Source organism: Clinocottus analis, unplaced genomic scaffold (assembly GCF_023055335.1).
Source record: "Clinocottus analis isolate CAN_PGR_092001 unplaced genomic scaffold, fCliAna1.0.p SCAF_5, whole genome shotgun sequence".
In the NCBI taxonomy this organism is placed as follows: domain Eukaryota; kingdom Metazoa; phylum Chordata; class Actinopteri; order Perciformes; family Cottidae; genus Clinocottus; species Clinocottus analis.
In genome coordinates, this window is record NW_027176207.1 from 18,448,174 (window position 1) to 18,467,307 (window position 19,134).

Below are 19,134 nucleotides of genomic sequence, written 5' to 3' on the forward strand. Positions count from 1 at the left end.
TTATGAAATAAAAGTCTCTCCCAAACTGTGAAAAGAGAGGAAAATACGGCGACACAGACTGCCAGTTTGAGGTGAAATATTCAGCAAAACAAAAAAAGAAAAAAAAAGAAGCTGGCTTAAAAACAAAAGTCATCTCTTTGCAGTACATTCACACAATTCCAACCTTGCATCACTGAACATATTGTGTTTGAAAAGCTGTATTGATCTGTAAGCAAATGGCATTTTTGGCACGCGCCGCCGCCGCCGCTTGTCACTTCAAGGAACGAGCTGACAACCTGGCCATAAGGAGTCAATGGACTGGTTGCCACGAGGGGCCAAACACTCCTTCGGATTGGGACATTATGTGATTGCTGTTAATTCCCTCGTCTCATTGTCTGGTCTTCAGAGGGGATTTGTCAGTTGAGCCGCACGGTGCTTTCAAATCAACGCAATTCAATCTCGTGAGTCACATAGCCGGTTATTGTACACGAGAGCTCAACGTATTTACCTCCATCAGTCTGTTTCTGCAGTAGCTGTGCACTGATTTTCTTTTATACATGCCATACAGTAAGTCATTATAATAATATAACCAGTATGTTCTCGTTGGAAGAGGCTGCATAGCGCTGTGTGTGGTTGGTGATGAATACTTGTCACTGGGAGGAAACCACTTTCGCATTACATGTAGTCTATTGACCCATTGTTAATACAGAAGAAAGATATTAATTGAGCTTTGAGAAGTGAATTAAATGATTATACTTATCATGAAATTATGGAAAGCATTCTTATTCAGGCTAAAGGCAAAGTAATTAAGCAGTATGACGGCAAGCTGGATGTGTTTGTACAGTAAAACATGTCGAGTTTGCCCTGCAGTGAGACAAGCTGCTGGAGTGATTAATCTGCTCGCTATCACATATTCCCTCCAGTTATTTTACTCCCAGCTCTCGCATGATCATTTTAGCATCGCAGGAAAACTGCCGGCAGCTAAAAAAGAAATCCAATCGCTGCCTCGTATAAGTTGATCAAAATCTAGAGATTGTGGCTACTCCATGCATCTGGCAAATTAGCGCATTAGCATGCTTACCGTATACATGTATATTCACTTTTGCTCTGGCGGCTGCCAGAGCTAAATGTGTGCCCGATATCCCCCTCGTGTTATTCTCATATTCATCTCTACTCGGTAAATACGGGTTGCAATCCTTGAGCAAAGCGTATCTTAGGAGCAAAAAGCAGCAAAGGTGGCTTTTATGTATCTGCAGCGCATCGCATATCAAGTGCGTTCCGCCAAGGGCAACCACGAATGAGAGCACTTACAGAGAGAATGGAGGAACTTCTCAATCTAAAAACCGCTGTTAGACTAAACAAACATCACGTCTGCCTCAGCCACAATAGCACAAGGGCTCGCTTTGCATGTCACAGTGGCTCCGAAGAACTTTCAGGTAAAAGCAAAAAATGACAAAAGACAATCGCCACGGTTTGTATAAGGACACAGGATGGCGGAGGAAATAGAAGAGCTATATATATATATATATATATATATATATATTTCTAGAAATATATATATATATATATATATATATTTCTAGAAATAGACAAGAATTTACGAAAAAGTCAGACAAAACACAAAATGGCCGACTTCCGGTCTGGTTTCGACCACGGTCCCAAGAGTACATATGCTAGATACGCTTAGCAAATTTTGTCCATCTATGTCAAATGTACTCCGAGGGCTGCTTTGTTGAATTTAGTTGATTTCCCCCCCCCCAAAAGTTAACGGGTCCTTTTCTTGGGGAACACAATGGGATATCAACAAGCTTTCAATAAGTGTTGATGACATTGAACCAGTAATGATCCACAGAGAATTTTGTGAGAATTGAACACAGCATTTAGGAAGATTTGGGAAAAAAAACAAACATTTGTTCCCTTTAATTCGTGGCCTCGTCACAGACTTCCTCCAGGCTAGACGCACAAAAAGAAAGTAGAAAGCTTTAAGAAAGACGTTGGAAGTGACGTTTCAGTGTTTTTGTGGCGCACACGGAACAAGACGCCACTTTAGACCTCGATTGCTGCGAGGACGAGGACATACATGAAGAACCTGCTGTTGCCTTCCTTGAATGTGTCGTCTCTTTCCAACCATTTTGCCCTCAGCTAGATCGCCCACTCTCTTTCCTCATTACAAAAAGCACAGCGTTCCACAACGCAGCAGCGCAGGGTCAGAACGGCGGCCGCTGTAAACGTTGTCGAACAGCACACGGGGCGTTTATTGTTTCCGATTTCTCTGAGCCGCGCTCATTCGTTGCCACGTCGCACGGCGCACGTGGGGCTAATAGGAAGGTTCAGGAGGGAAATGAGGACCGACGGGTGTTTAACAAGCCGGGCTCGGAACTGAAGCGGTACAGTTAAACAATCATGGTGTCCATCAATCCGGCAAAGAGAAAGGCAACCATGTGGATTTAGAGGGACATTCAGGATGTAAATGTAAACCTCTGCTGCCAGGTGAACGTAGAACTCTTTAGATTCAAGAGTCTGCATGAAAGCATTGCAGAAAAACACGTCTTTGGATCGATGCCGACTCAAACAGCTGGATCGGGTGTTGGTGACAAAGAGGCCGATCCATTTAATTCAACTCTCTGTTTCCATACTATAACTTTATGCGTGTTAAATTGAATTCCAAATGAGGACCGAATTTACCACGTTTTCCTTTTCCCCACACACAAATAACGACCTGCTGAAATACTGTAATAATGGATAAGAGGTTCACCGAAATACTGTAAGTATACGATTGTGAAGGTCGTGATGAGATACAGAAAAAAAATGGATGTGAAAAGACACAAATGCGACGGAACTCTCAGCGGCACTCGAACTTAACGTGCAGCTTCTAATCAACAGATCAAAGTATCTAAACTTTTACTACTTTTACTGGGATTCAAAATATTGTTTTATGTCATGTGCACATGTAACAAAGTTACTTGTACAATGAGAAGCTTGTTTTGCTGTCTCCTCCTACAAACCAAATTACAATGAAGTTAAAAAAAAATAGAAATAAGGCACAACATATAGTAAAGGTATTGCGAAAGACTTGCTATTTCTTAGAGAGTTTTTATTCATTTAAAGTCACTGCAGTAAGTTCTCACCTATAGACACACACAACCACAAGGCATATTAACACACAGAGTGCGGTGTGATTAGAAAATGAAACACAATGCCTTCAAGCTCCAACAAAAAAGAAAACACACACACACTTAACTTTGAATCCCATTTTCCCCTTAAAGCACCCACACATTCTCTTAATTCTTCTTCTCCAAAGCAAAGCCAACAGAGTAATCCCCAATTTCAGGATCTTTTCTTCTTTTTGTGTGCTTCCAAATGCAAATAGAAATCTTTGTTCCACAAGCAGCTCATTGAACAACAGAGAGGAGGCTGTCGGTTCTCGTTGGTTTCCTGCAGAAAGAAGTTTATGTATCGCTGAAGCCACTCGGACGTCTCACACCTCACAGGGAAGTGATCCTGGATAGCCGAGTGGTTGAGGCAAACGGTTAGGCGGTTGAAATTGTTTGGTAAGTAAGTAAATGTTCACAGTACCGAATGTCGGCATTGGATGCGAATTCCGAGATGTGGAATCATCCATTTATGGTGCAATTCTTCAGCATAGCGGACTGGAAAAACGATCATTGTGGACGCGGTAATATTTGATCTCTGGTTACTCCGGTCTATGTGACGAAAGGCTGATTAAACATTAAAGATTTGAAGCGCTTATGAAGAGCCGTTGGGCCGAATCACTTTCTTTTGTTTTTACCTGTGCGATGTGACAAATGGACATTCATTTATATGCAAATGTGGACATTTCCTGGAGGATTACCACCTTCACATGTCAGACCTCTTTAACACATCATCAACACGCATTTCACATCAGGTTCACGTCCAGCTATGATTTTAAAAAAAAGGAGATTAAACATCAGATCAGATTATTTGTTTATCAAACACAAGACCGCCGTGTTGGCCACAATCACAAAGCCACATTGTGTGACTCATTGCGTGCAAGCAGGGGAACGAGTGCATTGAATGGCATCGAGCTGGAGTGAACCAAGACGAAAGAAATCAAGCCGGACTTACTTGTGCTGGAGCGCCACTGAATTTACATCTATTGAAATAAACTGAACATGACGAGAGTACGAACCTGCGCTGCTGCTGATAAGTAAAGCGCTGTGTAATTTAGTGTAAAAACGCCATTTTGAAAAGTTCCTGCATACGCTTTCCCACAGTGTGGATTACTAAGAGTGACACAAACAAACTAAAACACACTATGTGTGTGACATAAATGTTTTCTAAACCCGAATAAATAAGAAAACAAAGCCATATGTGAAGTGTTTTCTTTATTTAAATCGATGTATAAGCTAGTAAGTCAGCAAATCCTCACATTACGACACTTAACACATTATTTCTTAATCATTATCAAGACCGCTCGTCTATGAACAGGGCCGTCCGCGCACTTTGGACTACATAGTGACTAATTATCACTTGCGTGTGAGCTTGAATTGGATTATTCTGCCTCCCCGTACAATTATTATCATCATGTCATAGAGATTAAAGAAGAGCGATTGTGTGTGTTGTGTTTATGACGTACAGCAGCGTCTTCCTTTCATGAGAATGAAAGCTTGGGAGTCGTGTCACAAATGTCCTACAAGAAACCCTCCTTGGAACCATCAGTTAAAAAAAAAATCGGCACTAATTTATAAGAAATGTAGACGATGACAAGCAGACTCCACTGTCTGCCGGTCGGAGAAACAGCTCATTAGCAAAGAAGCAAAAACATGACCTGTTACTGTAGGTGGTGGAGAAGAAATATATGTTTTAGCATATATGTTTTAGAATAAATATGTTGGACAAAAACTAATTTGCAAAGAAATTCTCTTTGAGCTGGAAATAAGGAACAAGGTCCAAATCAAGTTAAGAAAACATGGAAAAAGCTCCAAAAACATGTTGGGAGTCCGAACTACTTTTGAGTTTCCGAGGCTGGCGCTGCGTGCACATGCGCTTTAAGCTCTTGTCGAGTGGATTGATCGTGCCGGGTCATGTGAGGTTCCCACAGTGAATCTCTGATAGATCCTTCACCGGTTCTGTGCCACCGCCGATGGTGTTGGAAATTAGCATTTAGCTATATAAATAGGTTGGCATTTAGCTATATACACTCAAAACAGTGCATCTAGTTTTCTTTTTGTGCATATGTGTGAATTCTAATGCCATTGTGATGTCCACATCAAAAAAAGTCAAGTCAACAGAGAGAAGCCCCGCCCACCTCCTTTTTCGGTGCACCGTTCATCGGCATGCGGCGCCCGTGCTGAAGGGAAACAGAGCGAGCCAAAAAAAAAAAAACGATAAAGCCTCATCCCAAGTGAGCCCCCTGGGGAGGGAAAAGACAGAGGAATTGGCAACAATCCAGTAAACAACAAAGCAATCAGTTCCATTATCTTATATTCATGGGATAAATATATAAATGCCAATGAGATGGTAATTTGGATGAGAAAAAAAGAGAGAAGAAATTGGTTTGATTAAGAGGGGATGTCACACTTCTGATGTCCCTCTTGAAAGAATGAAAGACACAATGATGAATCAGACAAAAAGGATATTGACACTTCATAGTCTCACTCACTGCCAGGGGGAACTTAATTGTTTCTTTGCTCAATCCGAGGTGAAAGCAGCAGAGAACGACACCTCCTCAGCACGTCCTCGCCGTGCAGGAACATGTGAGGCGTGTGCTCAGAGCAGTAAATCAAAAGGAGAGATGCCGGCCTGATGATATTTTGGAAAGGGTACTGAAGAAATGTGTGGGCCAGCTGTACTGTACAAGGTCTTCCTAGAAATCTTCAAACCTGTCCTTGTCTTCATCCATCATCCCACCCGGCCCTTCCACAGTCGGGTATGCTCTTTAGTTTTGTTCTACTTTGTGCAATGACGATAAAGTCCATGCTCGCATTATGCCCCAGCGTTTGAGAGGGTGGTTAGTCATGGACGATGATTGTTGTGTGTGGAATTGATTAAACAAACATACGCATGGAATAGGGGTTGATTGATTGTCAAAACCTCAGATCCAGGAGGATTAAGGGCCGTTGAAGGGTAAGATATTCACAGACGGGATCTCGTGGCGGAGAAGAGTGACCGGTTTGGAGGACCTCCTCATTTCTTCTTCGGCTCTTTGCAGACGATGTGGTTCTTTTGGCTCCATCGGACCGTGACCTTTGTCGCACACTCGGGCGGTTTGCAACCAAGTGCGATGCAGAGGATAAGGAGGCAGTACCCTTAAAGTCTGCCAGGAAATGGTAGACGCGTCCTCTACGTGGGGAGGGAGACCCTACCTCCAAGTGAGGGAGTTCAAGTATCTCCGGGTCTTGTTCACGAGTCGGGGAATGAACTGGCAGACCTTTAACTGGACAGTGACGGATTCTTTTTTTTCTTTTTTTTTTTGTGAAGAATCCTTTATTAATCCCACAGTGGGGGTATTGTTCACTGCATTTGACCATCCTTAGTAATGAAGGAGCTTTGTGCTGCTGTGAAGCTCTGGGGTTTCAGTGTCTTGCTCAAGGACACTTCAACATGAAACTATGGGGAGAAAACAGGGATAGAACCGGCTTCCTTTGTTTATCTTTTTTGATAAATATGAGTTATTTTTTGCACATATATAACTTTATTTGTATTGTTTTAACAAAGGTGATTGCACATGTTATTAGTTTTTGTCAGATGGAGCGATCTGGATTTCCATTTTCTTTAATCTATGAATTAAAAAAGCACGAATGGAGGAGTCTCAACAGGTTGGACCATTTTGTTCCCATGTTGTTGGGGCGGTGGGGCCCGAACATTTTGCTTCCTCCAAAGTGGGGCGCAACATAAAAAGTTTGAGAACCTCTGTGGTGGATGTAGAAAGGTTGCTGGAGAGCAATAGCTTTTGCACTTATCCATGGCAACAGGGATGAATAAATGGGTGGATACACCACCCGATATGCAAAAAAAAGGCACAAAAAACCCCCACTCCACAGGCCTTATGATCATATATCACCACCTCCAAGGGCTACATCTCCCCACCGAGCCTCTCCGCTCCGCCACGGAAAGACTAATGCTGCGTTATCGCTGCGATAGCGTTCCTCAGCTACAGCTTTCCGCGGACATTTCCTTTAAATACTCGACAGAGATTACACTCTGCACTTCTCCCTCAGCAGAGCCAAGACACTGGCTATTATTTAACATTTAAACCGCAGTTTAAATAATGTAACAGGGATTGATAGATGAGGGCCGGGGTTAGGGAGAGGTGGGATCTGATAAGTGAGCCGCTGCCTGTCAGCAGAAAATGATCAGGGATGAAACTCTCAGCGAAAATGAAACGGGTCTTTTATGGACAACCAGGCGAGACGATGCAGCGCGGCGGGAAGTCATGTCACGTCCGACCACTCGACTGTAGCGAGAGGAGTGTGTGTGTGTGTGTGCGTCAGAGATAGACTGTGTGTGCGCGCGCGCGTATAATCACGCATTTTCTCTCTAACTCGGTGATTGTTTCCTGCAGAGGAGAGTGAGGTAGAGGGCGAATTTGAAGGACTGCAGTGGCTTGTTTCACGATGCAACCGGGTTTGAGCTTGTGATGTGGAGAAGTGCTTTAATAGATCACACAGAAAGAAGATAGCGGAGGACGGAAACATGAGCTTTGGAGACGGACAACACAGATAATGACCCTTTGAACAGTCGGTCTACAGACGCAAGAAAGCACCGACATTTTGTCTTCAGGCGATGATTACAAAAAGCCCTTAATAGACTGTATGATGAAATAAACAGTAAAAGAATACATTAAATAGTTCTTACGTGATAACATATGGGATTAGACACACACACACACACACACATTAATTTGAGTACTGTGGAAATGATTAATTCATCAAATGCATTGATGCTGAAGCAGAAGGAAATTCTTCCAACAACGTAAGTGACACGCAGGAACAAGCCAACAGCACATTTAATGGCGCGTTGAAACTAAACATTGATTTTACAGGTTTTTTCATTACATTACATTTCATTTAGCTAATGCTTTTATCCAAAGCGACTTAGAATAAGTGCATTCAACCGTGAGGACAAACTGGGAACAACAAGGATCAAGAAAGTACAATTTCTTCAATAAAGTCAAACGACAGTGCTTTCAGTAAGTGCTATTTAAGTGCTACTGAAGTGCTACTACTGCGCTAGCTTCCTTATTCAAGGTGTCGTCGAAAAAGATGTGTTTTTTAGTTTGCGGCGGAAGATGGAGACACGTTGTGCTGTCATGGTGTCAAAGGGGAGCTCATTCCACCATCGAGGAGTCAAGACAGCAAACAGTCGTGACTTTGTTGTGTTTATCAGAGTCACTGTCGAATCAATTGCCGGTTTCCTGAATGTATGAAGGGTCTTTGTTTTTTCTTTTCTTCTTCCAGAGGTCTCCGCCTGTTATCAATAATGTACAGAGAACGTGTCCAAAAATGTTCCCCTCCAACTGAACCCTCACCTTCGTGATTCAAGGTTGTTTCATGTATTATTGAATCCACCGTCTTCTTCTTCTCCTCTGCGTTTGTTTTGCAGACGCGCGGGACCGAAGGCGCAGGACAATGATCCATACATCGTTAATAAATCTATTACCCGTTATAATATTGTTTTAAAGTGGGCAACGTCCTGCTACATGGATTAAACAACTGGTTCAAACACGGTGCATGTCCTCCATGTGAGGCTGCGGGGCTCCCTTAACCTATATTGAGTAACGTGCATGCATTGAAAAAAAGGAAAAAACACACGGATGGATAAGCTTTGAGGAGGTACTGCATTTCTAAGGAGGTATAGCAGGCAGTAAATGTAGTGATCATGCAGCAGATCCACGGAGACGCAGCACACCGCGGTTAGTAAAGTCATCGTCTGTGCACAATTGCAGCGGACACACTGCCGAGCTTATGAAGATCTTATTTTTCTCTGCAACTTAAGCCCTGATCTCCAGCGGCCTCATTACCAATCACATAAATACATAGCCGAGGACCTTGATTTGTTCAATAATTCAACTGCAGATTCCCCTCCTTCCTCGGGAGGCGGCTGCCGAAGGCGAGTCTGGAGGATGTTGTTAATGCTGAGCGGGGGAATACATCTCCTGTGAGTGTGTGTGAGTAATAGCGTTGGGCCATTGGATGAATATATCAGTAATTGCCAGTGAAGTAAACCCATTCCTGGGGTGAAATGCCGACGCTTTCCAGTGTGTTTTGTTTCTAATTACCTGGATATTTGGAGCAAAAAAAAAAAAGAAGAAGAAAGAAAGTTATGGATGTCTCGATCCAATCTGTACGACCGGTATCCGATCCTCGCTTTCCATCGGCCGTCACGTGTCGTGCTACACACTCATAAATGAAAGCAAAACGCAATTTGCGCTCACTCGTTTTCATGTCAGCGCAGCGTGAGAGTCTTGTGCGTTTGGCTGGCGGCCATTGTGCGTTCCATCGCCTCTGCGGGCAAAGAAACCCGTCTTGGCAAAAACGTCACGTTGACAAAAACACCGCTAACGTGCAGTAAACAGGTCGACCAAGTCATCCGTCATCCTGATAATTAACCGCTTACGCACTCTTGACAGATCCCCGGGGCGCGCGGGGGCCCGCAGAGCGGCGGCTTCTCGTTGATTCAACACATCAGAAACAGATCGACGACAAAAAAAACAACACAGAGAGGAGATTTCCCTGTTCGGCATCTTGTTCGTAATGATGACGATGAGCGTTTTGCGGGAGGCAGCAGGGTACCTGCCGAGGGCCCCTGACTTTTACAGCTCCACAGACACACAACTCCCTTCTGCACTGCATAGTTGTGTAATTTTTTTTTTTAGAGATGCAGACATACAACTCATACTCAAAATAAAAAATGTTACGTTGGGGCTGACAGACCTGAACTCCCCTGGCACTCGCTCATGACGACGTGTGATTTCCATGGTCAAGAGTCTTGTGTGATGATCATGTCGAGTGGTTTTAGACAGGAACACAGATCAGTGGAACATTTTCTATTCCCTTTCTATGCCCACGTTATACTTTTCAGATATGTATGTGTGATGACCGATAACGCAAACGGGTTCTCACAGAGTCATTCCAGCAACATTAAGCGACGTCATGGAGTATTTTAAAGCAAGAATGGTCCAAATCTCTGCAGCAGAGGATGACATATGACTTTTAGCCTATCGCCCTGAAAACACTGAATACTACACTTCCCATTATGCAACTCAATCGCATCTTTATATATAACCTTCCATCACCTGTTAATTGTTTTGGCAAATTAAGCACAGAAAGTCTATTATGTTTAGTCACACCCCTTCAGACTTCACCGTAATTGTGTTGTTGTTGTTTAAAGCACCAGGGGCCGAGCTTATGCAGACTTTTTTTGGGCAGCTCCCGACTCCCACTGCATCAAAACCCCTTTGAGATCTGCACTCTTTCTTCAGTCTCAAGGGATCAAGACGCATTAAAAAACAAGCGGGTTGCCATGCCAACCGTTTCGGGAACCCAGCAGCAGCAGCAGCACCACCACCCTGTCTTCTTGACTGAACACACACACACACACATTCACACTTTGAAATTCCAACTTTAGCTCATCCGAGCTTCCCAGTTCAGCCGGTTCCAGGTGAGTCACACTCCACCATTCTGAGCCTCGTATTGCCTGATCGCGATGTCATCCGTGTGTGTGTGTGTGTGTGTGTGTGTGTGTGTGTGTGTGTGTGTGTGTGTGTGTGTGTGTGTGTGTGTGTGTGTGTGTGTGTGTGACTATTATGAATCGTCCCGCGCTGGACGGTTCATTCTCGTTGGCTTGTGACCCGATGCATCATTTCATTATCTCTGCAGAGCTTTCTCACTACAACGGTCTCGTCTGGCGATATCGGATCGGCCAGGACTCTTTCCTCAAAGACTCTTTCACTTCATTTCAAAACTTTCCGAGAGAATTGAAGTAATGAGGCAGACGCTTTTATTTTGGGCGGGATACTTGATGACGCTTGAGGATCATCAAGGGCTCTGGAACCGGAAAACGTGGAGAAGCAGGAATCCCAAAAAGCCCTCCTGCAAAGTGATCGATTATTTCTCCATTTATCCTTTTGAGACTCAAGCCGGCTCATTAGTTTCTTCTTTTGCCGACTGAAAGCGACCCCCACCGGCTTGTGCTTGTGCTCTCTTCGTCTTCCCCCCCCGTCCTGCATGCGCTCCCTCGCTTCAACTCGTCATCCTCTCATCCGTCCGTCTGAACGGGAGTCGCTGTGCTCTCTCTCACGGTCGCTTTTTTACGTCCCTTTCTGCTTCTTCACCTATCTGACCTCCCTCTTCCTCCCTGCCTCTTCCTCCCTCCCTCCCTCCAATTTGCTCTCTCTCTTCATCCTTCACCCCCTCCCACCTCATCTCTTCACCCGCCTCTATCTGATCTGTCCTTGTCTCCCATCTGTATATATCTCTTTGTCGCCCCCCCCCCCCCCCCCCCTCTTCTAATCACCTGGTCTCCTCACTCCTCTCTTTAACTTTCTCACCCCTTCCCCGTCTCCGCCGGGCCTTTTTCCAGATGGGAACGCGGCCGCGGGGGAAGAGCTGGAGACGGTGGCAGCGCCCGGCCGACAGCGCCGCGCCGTAAAGCCCGCCCCCTCGCTGAACTCCCACCGCAGTTATAGTCTCTAATCTCGTGACAGAAAGGAAGGAAGCGATGGAATGGCGCCTTCTGGGAAAGGTCAAATCGTTAACTAATCTGCCCCCCCCCCCTCTTCCTCCCCCAGACGTCCCCCGATGCCGCTCTGCGCTCCGTAAAGAGCCGGCTGTGTCATTGCACTCGTGTCTGGAGGTCACTGTACGCCGCAGAGCGACCTCACAAGTTTTCTGTAGCAATTAATTACCTCCACCAGGGCTGGCACATACGGGCCTATTATCATAAGGCCTCATGGGAGGATATTTCCTGCAACCATTATTCCGTGTGAAGTGACAGGGAACATTTTAAATGCCAACAGGCTTTTCTTTCACTCGTTTTGTTGCTCGTGAAGTCGGAACAGAGGCGCAGGGTTTTTTTGTTTGGGTTATTTTTTTTTCTCCCTTTAACAGCATCTCTGCTTTACAGATTCAGCACAGGCAGGAAGTCAAGGATGTTTTCTCATTAGCATTCGTGAATCTGGGTAAACTTGACGCCGTCTCCTTCTTTCGTCAACGCATTGTGAACAAAAGGCACCTTCAAAAAGGTCACAGATGAACACGCTTTTTGTGTTCAACCTCTTTCACCTGCAGGGATAGATAACGGATGAATAAATCAGTTTCACGTTATAATCCTTGAGATTTTCATGATATTGAGCCCATTTTTTGGAAGCATATTTTTGAGCCATTACAATTCAGTTGTAGTACATTTTTACTTCCTATGAAAACGGGTTGAATTTGGCCTACATAGCTCGTTGACGGCGCTTCGGTTCAGGACGGTTATTAGAGCTTCTTATTCATTATGGATGCGTTTTTGATATGCAAGAAGCATACAGAAAATCAAAAGTCCCAGAGGAAGGGTATTTAGAGGGTCTTAAACATCTCCAATGAAACAGAATACTTGACGTTGGAAGAGGGATTTCAATGAAATCTACTAAAAAGTGGGTGGGGTTAAAAATGGAGCTGTGGCTCCACATACGTTTCCTTTACAGCTCCACTACGCTGACGGAAGCTTGACTACAGGAAGAACGTATATTTGGGTTTTGACATACAAAAACCAATGGTTTTTAAGTCTTTTTTTGTTCCATACATTATTAAAAATGGGACTTAGGATGTGATCTAAACGCTCGAAGTGTCCCAGATCCCTTTCAGCACCACGGACAGCGACTCTGCCGCTCACTGGGCGGAGTCGTCCGTTCAGAGGGTCGGAGTGTCAACGAGTCGCCGTCCGTCAGCTCTTACCGACGAATGTTTAAGAGATGTAAAATGACGTCTCATGTTTGCTGCTACATGAGCAAAATATTTCAATATTAGCGTTAAAGATCCATCTTTGACCAGTTTGGTCCCGAGTGGGATTCTTTAGGGGGCTGTGATCTCGGTTTACTTTTGCTTCTGTTGCACACGTCTTCATTTCATTTGGTACCAGTGTTGAAATGTGATGTGACACTTGTTCTTCTGATTAAGAGGCAGATATCAAAACTATCAGCGCTCACTTTGGTAAATTATGAATCTTCTATGTGTACACGAGGTGAACATGCCATGTCAATTCAAACAAAGCAAGCTGCACGCTTTGACTGTTGACTATGTTTCAGATTAGACATTTCAGTTGGAGCTATTTGATGTCTTGCAGAGATGCAAAAGGCTCGCAGTGAGATTCATTTGCCAAGATACTTCAAAATCAACTCATCGGGCCTTTTCGCAGCAACTACAGCATCACGGACATTACGTAATGTGTCAGAGAGATGTCAAGAACGAAGAACGGAAACGTCCTAAATCTTTATCAACAGTGGCGGCCGGGACCGGAAAACAACACTAAGTTGTGCCTCAAGTCCCACAAGGACACGTGTCGCCCGGGAGAGAGACTTGTTGGATTTAGTCTCCTGAGAATAAGCCAGCTGCCAAGTCCAAACTCCAAAATAGATGTTTTAGTTTGGAGAACAGTCATCTGATTAACCAGTTTTCCTCAGGAGGCGACGTCTCCTCTCAACGTGAAGATGTTTCCGTTCAAAGTTCGAGTCTGAACTTCGAAATCTGGGCTTCACACAACTGGATCCAGTCTCTGGGGATTCAGGCCACTTTCACACAAGTGTACCGCGACGTCTGAATGTTTCACATGAGACACGAGGCATCAGCGCTACTTTTAGTTTGATGAGGTCGACGGAGAAAAAAAAAGCTCATTCCTGCAAATTGAGCTTTTCCCAGCTGAACCACCAGGAGGGGGAAAAAAAATACAAATGTGCCGCTTGATTTAAATGATTTAGTGTTTTCTGTTTGTCACAGGAGAGGCAGCAGTGAGAACTTGGAGTTCATGTTTTTGGTTTCTCTTTGTTGCCTTCTCCCCTGCATCCCCCTGCGTCCTGGCTGAGCATCTTTTTTTGCATCTCTCTCTCTCTCTCTCTCTCTCTCTTTCCATATCCCCCCTCCCCTCTTCCCCTGTTCTTGCTTTCCTCCCCGTATTGTTGGCACTGCTAACGGGCGTTTTCAAAGTGGCCTTCGCCGCCGCAGGGAGCCTTTGGAGACGGGCCAGAACGCCATGCGCCCCCTCTCCGCCTCATCCGCCTCTCCACCTCATCCCCCTCTCCGCCTCCTCTCCTCAGTCTAATCTATTTTTCTTTCTCCGCCACCATTCTTACATCCTCCCCCCCCCCCTCTTCCTCATCCGGTCTACTTCTTTGCGTCCCTCGCCCTCCTCACTCTTCTGCATCTCTTCGCCTGTCAGCATCTCCCCCTCCGACTCACATCTCTTCATAACGTTGCTATTTTCCTCCAGAATCTATCGTGCGGTAAAATCACTGTTCAATCTTTCTTGAACATTATACTGTCAAAAACAAAATTGGGATTTCATGAAGCCAAACTATAATAGCTCGGCACTAGCTGCTCTCCAGAAGTATTACTTATAACTTTTGACAACCAGGTTTTTTTTTCTTCTTCTAAATATAACTCCCCGGGGAGGGCAACCAAATGCCAGACTTGTCCAGCAGTGAAGAAGTGGGACTTGTTGTTGTTTACACGACGACATCGTCCACAAAAGCAGCTCTATTTGGGTCATCGACATGTTTTCAATCAGGTCTAATGGTCAGTCTCTTTTTGATTGATTGATTTTTTTAAATAAATAAGTTTGAACACCATCAATCACGTCTGTTTAAAGTATACATGCGTTATGACTGCAGATGTGTTCTTTTACACATTTTATACATGTCAAATAAGATTATTATTATTTTCTTTATAATATTATTACTCTGCTATAATACCTTTTAATGCTCTTTAAAGGAGAGCATGGACTTTAAAGACACATGCATTGCATTTTGGGAAGTGTAGGACGCAGTGTGGTTTTTCCTAAGTTGAATGTGCAACCTGTTGTGTACAGATATATGTATATATATCATATATATATATATATATGTATGTGTATATATATATATATATATATATATATATATATATATATATATATATATATATATATATATATATAGATAGATAGATATATTGTATAGATAGATAGAATCATTAGCATGCTAACACCAAAGTTGTCTCTCCTTCTACAAATATGTTTTTTTTCTCTGAGCAAAGCATTCCACCCCAAAGTCTTTAAAAAAAAGAATTCCCATCAGAATGCTTTAAGAAAGTTTGGAAACATGATGAAATATGAAGCAGGTTCTTGCAGGAAAAAAAAAAAAAATCCAAAGAGCACTCAGCCGACTTCCTGGAAGAATAAAGCTCAGAGAAAGAAAAAGAAAAGAGGACATAATCATGCTCCGGTGCATGTGCACACTCACACACAGAGCCTGTAAACACAGACATGCGAGGTGCACATGAATAAGTCAACACGTCAGGCCCTGGGGACGGACGCGTTTCCACGGTTTTTTTTTCGGGAAACTAAACTTCCAAAAGAAAAGCGAACGCGTCGCTGTGTCTGAACAACAGCTGCGGCGCATCTCAAACGCACTCGGCTAAAAGAAAAAAAGAAAAATTCCCCCAAACCGCTCGACGCTGCGGCTGACGCGGGGGATAAGGACAAGGCCAGCGGGGGACGCCGCAGAACCAGAGCAAACACCGGCTGGTGACGCCGTCGCTGGAATTGGACAGAAAAGGGAATCGCTCTGTAAGGAATGTCAGGTTCCTGTCGCAGGCCGACGGCCCGCAGAGAGCGAGCTGTGTGCGCATTACTATGCATGGAAGCTTTTCCTCCTCACGCAGCCGGAGCAGCGCCGAGACCTTCAGGACTCCACATGGCAGAGAGATACAGTGCGTGTGTGTGTGTGTGTGTGTGTGTGTGTGTGTGTGTGTGCGTGTGTGTGTGTGTGTGTGAAGAATTAGAGCGGAGTAAAAGATCATTTATTTAGTGTATTCATCATAGCGGCGACCTTACCGCTCGTGTGCAATGCATCCTGGTATATATATATATATATATATATATATATATATATATATATATATATATATATATATATATATATATATATATATATATATATATATATATGCATGGCCGCCGTCAGCACTGATTGACGTATTTTCCACTCAATTATTGAGCGTCGCGCTGATGCAATTTAGCATTTCCAGCGAGAAATCTCAGCGTGGCGCTACGTGCTCGAGGTCCCATCTGACGGATGCGGCGAGCTCCCCGGGAGCTTTATCGGCCTCTGATGCCGCGAACGATGCCGGAGCGCAGGAGGCGACCTGCGCGCTCCACGGTCGCCGTCTCTTTAGCACCCGACTGTGATCCGAGGGGGGGGAAATGGTGGAGCCGACCCCGAACCCGACCCGTGTCTTTGTCCTCGGATTGAAAATAATCCAACCGGCCGCCCCGCTCTCGCAGCTCTTACAGCCGGAGTGCAGATAAGCGACCAAACCAATTAGCCGCAACACACTGAGACGCCGCCGCAAACGCTGAGCACATTCACACTGCAGCGGACAAACATCTTTTCTGTGAAAGTCACTTTTATTTTTTTTTTGAAATCTTACACTGCATTGGCAGCAAAGGAAGCCAACAACAAAAAAAACAAAAAACAGGATTCATTAAATCCAGTTCTATGACAGCCTTTGATGTTGTTCCTGGCATCGCCTCTCTCCCTGCATTTAATTGAATTTATGAGGCCATTTTCTGTGTTCTTTCCTTTCGGAAACACCTGTGAAATCGGTGGAACCGCTCTTCTGGCATCATGACAATGTGTGTTAGGATGTAGCCCAATGCTCTCTGTGCCTTTTTTTTTTGCATTCATGCGCACCAGTAAAACCAGCAGAGAGAGGTGGACGGCTCCCATTACACCAGAGGCTGTGATTCAGCCACGGCGTCGCCAGTCGTGGACTCAGTAACACACACGTGTTTAAGTACTGTACTCTAGTACAATTTGGATGTGTTTTGAGTGGTACCCTGTACTTCTATTTCACTACGGTTCAGAGGAACATTTTGGGGGAATTTCCCTCCACTATATTTCTCTCGCAGCTCCATTTACTTTATGCAACTTCCTCCAAGAGAGATTCTGGTATTCGACAGCAAATATAAAAAGTATGCAAATGTAAGAAGATGGTTCCGCTCTGAACGTTTCTGACTCCACAAAATGAAGTTATTCAATCTAAACTGAGCACTTTTCATCAACTTGCCATGATGAAGACTCCAGCTGTGGCTTTCTGGTTTCTGGTTTCTACTAATAAGAGTACTATAGTCCAGTAAGGAGTCTGGCTCACTGTCCTGTTGGCAGCAAATACAAAGGTGCAGTCGACAACAAGAGCTACGGGAATCAGTGATTATATTTATTTGGACCGGGTTGCACCATAAAGGAGACCCAATTATGAAAAAACTGGGTTTAAGACGAGTAAATCCAGATTTAAAATGCCTGTTGCCAAATTAAAAAGCAGCTTTTGGAACTAATGAAAAATCTTAGTTCAGATCAGAAATAAATGTAGTTTAATAAATATGGAAATGCTTTGTTTCTCAACTTAGAATAAATGAATACATAAATAAATCTGGGTGCTGTCGGCAGCTCAAATGTCTCCTTTGAGAAAAAACGTGTTGGCCGAGTTAATGGAGCAAAACGGCCGAATAACAGAAAAATATATAAAACAAAGTCAGAAAAAAAAGGGTCAAATCCCCGTGATATACATCTAACTGTCAACAAATCCCACATAAACAAGTATTGTGTCTGTATCTTCTGCGACCAGAAATACTCACTTAGTGCATCAAAGTCCTGTCCGTCTTCAGCTGAAAAAAGTCTCTATAATAACGCAATGCACTTTTTCACGGTTGTTTCGGGTTATAATTTGAATAAAATGTTCTCAAGATCAACAGACGATTCCAAAATAAACACAAGGATGAAGATTATAAATTGTGTTACACGCACAGACTGAAACACACACACACACACACACACACACACTCACCTCAGTGTATGAGTGTGCTGATTCGGAGGTTCTGACAGGGTCCGGGGGATTTCTCTAATCACCTGAGATGAGGAGGTAGAAAGATAAGGTCAGCAGCAGCATGTGAAGGATGGGCCGCCTCTAAGCTGATCATCCCTCGCCAGGCCCATAATATTATTTCCCAAGTCTCTCCAATTAGGGAGTGCTGATGCGGGATCGGCGCGCAGATCTCCCGCAGTCATCGCTTTCATTCCAGAAAAAGGGGAAGGCCGAACCGGGGAAAGAACCGAGGGACCGGATCAGCAGAATTCCTCCAAAAAAGAAAATAAATAACAAAATCCTTCTCGAATTAAAAAAGAAAAGAAAATGAGCGGACGTGCGTTGAGGTCGTTTCAACTCTCCGAGCCCTCGTTGGGTTACAGCTGTGCTGTGTGGACTTTTGCTGTGTTTTGGTGTGACATCACTGTGGCGTAGTCGCTATGCAACGTTGCAGCCGGCGCATGCATATGACATCATTTAGAGAAAACAGAAGGATGGATCGCTTTGTAGCGCGTCGACGCCGCCGGACGGCGTTTACTTCACTTTACTGCCGTCACGGCTTCGTTTAAGACATTTGCTGGCAAGTTGCCTTTTTGGTTTTAAGAGTCAAGATGTTGTGAATAACATATTGGCATCCGTTTTAATATAAAGCAGTGGCTCTCAAACTGTGGGGCGCGACCCCCTAGTGGGGCGCGGAGGTATCACAGGTGGGCCGCGGGGATGTAGATTCTTCATTTTTATTTTATTTTTTTTAATCCTTTATTAATCCCACAGTGGGGGAAATTATTTTTAGGAGCTTTGTGCTGCTGTGAAGCTCTGGGGCTTCAGTGTCTTGCTCAAGGGCACTTCAACATGAAACTATGGGGAGAAAAGAGGGAACCAACCGGCTTCCTTGGTAATCGTTTTGTTTTAACACAGTGATTGCACATGTTCTTAGTTTTTGTCAGATGGAGCAATCTGGTTCACTTCAAAGGGATTTCAATTTTCTTTAATCTATAAATTGAAAAAGCACGGACGGAGGAGTCTCAAAATGTTGGACCATTTTGTTCCCATGTTGTCGGGGCGGTGGGGCCTG

General features: G+C 44.2%; 1 protein-coding gene across 1 annotated transcript in view; it reads right to left on the reverse strand.

Moving 5' to 3' along the window:
- sgcd (sarcoglycan, delta (dystrophin-associated glycoprotein)) overlaps positions 1-19,134 on the reverse strand; it is a 239,490-nt gene that overhangs the window by 123,960 nt on the left and 96,396 nt on the right. Inside the window, exon 2 of the mRNA XM_068601227.1 lies at positions 18,042-18,103. The gene's annotated coding sequence lies outside the window, so the exon portion shown is untranslated. The remainder of the gene's footprint in view (positions 1-18,041; positions 18,104-19,134) is intronic.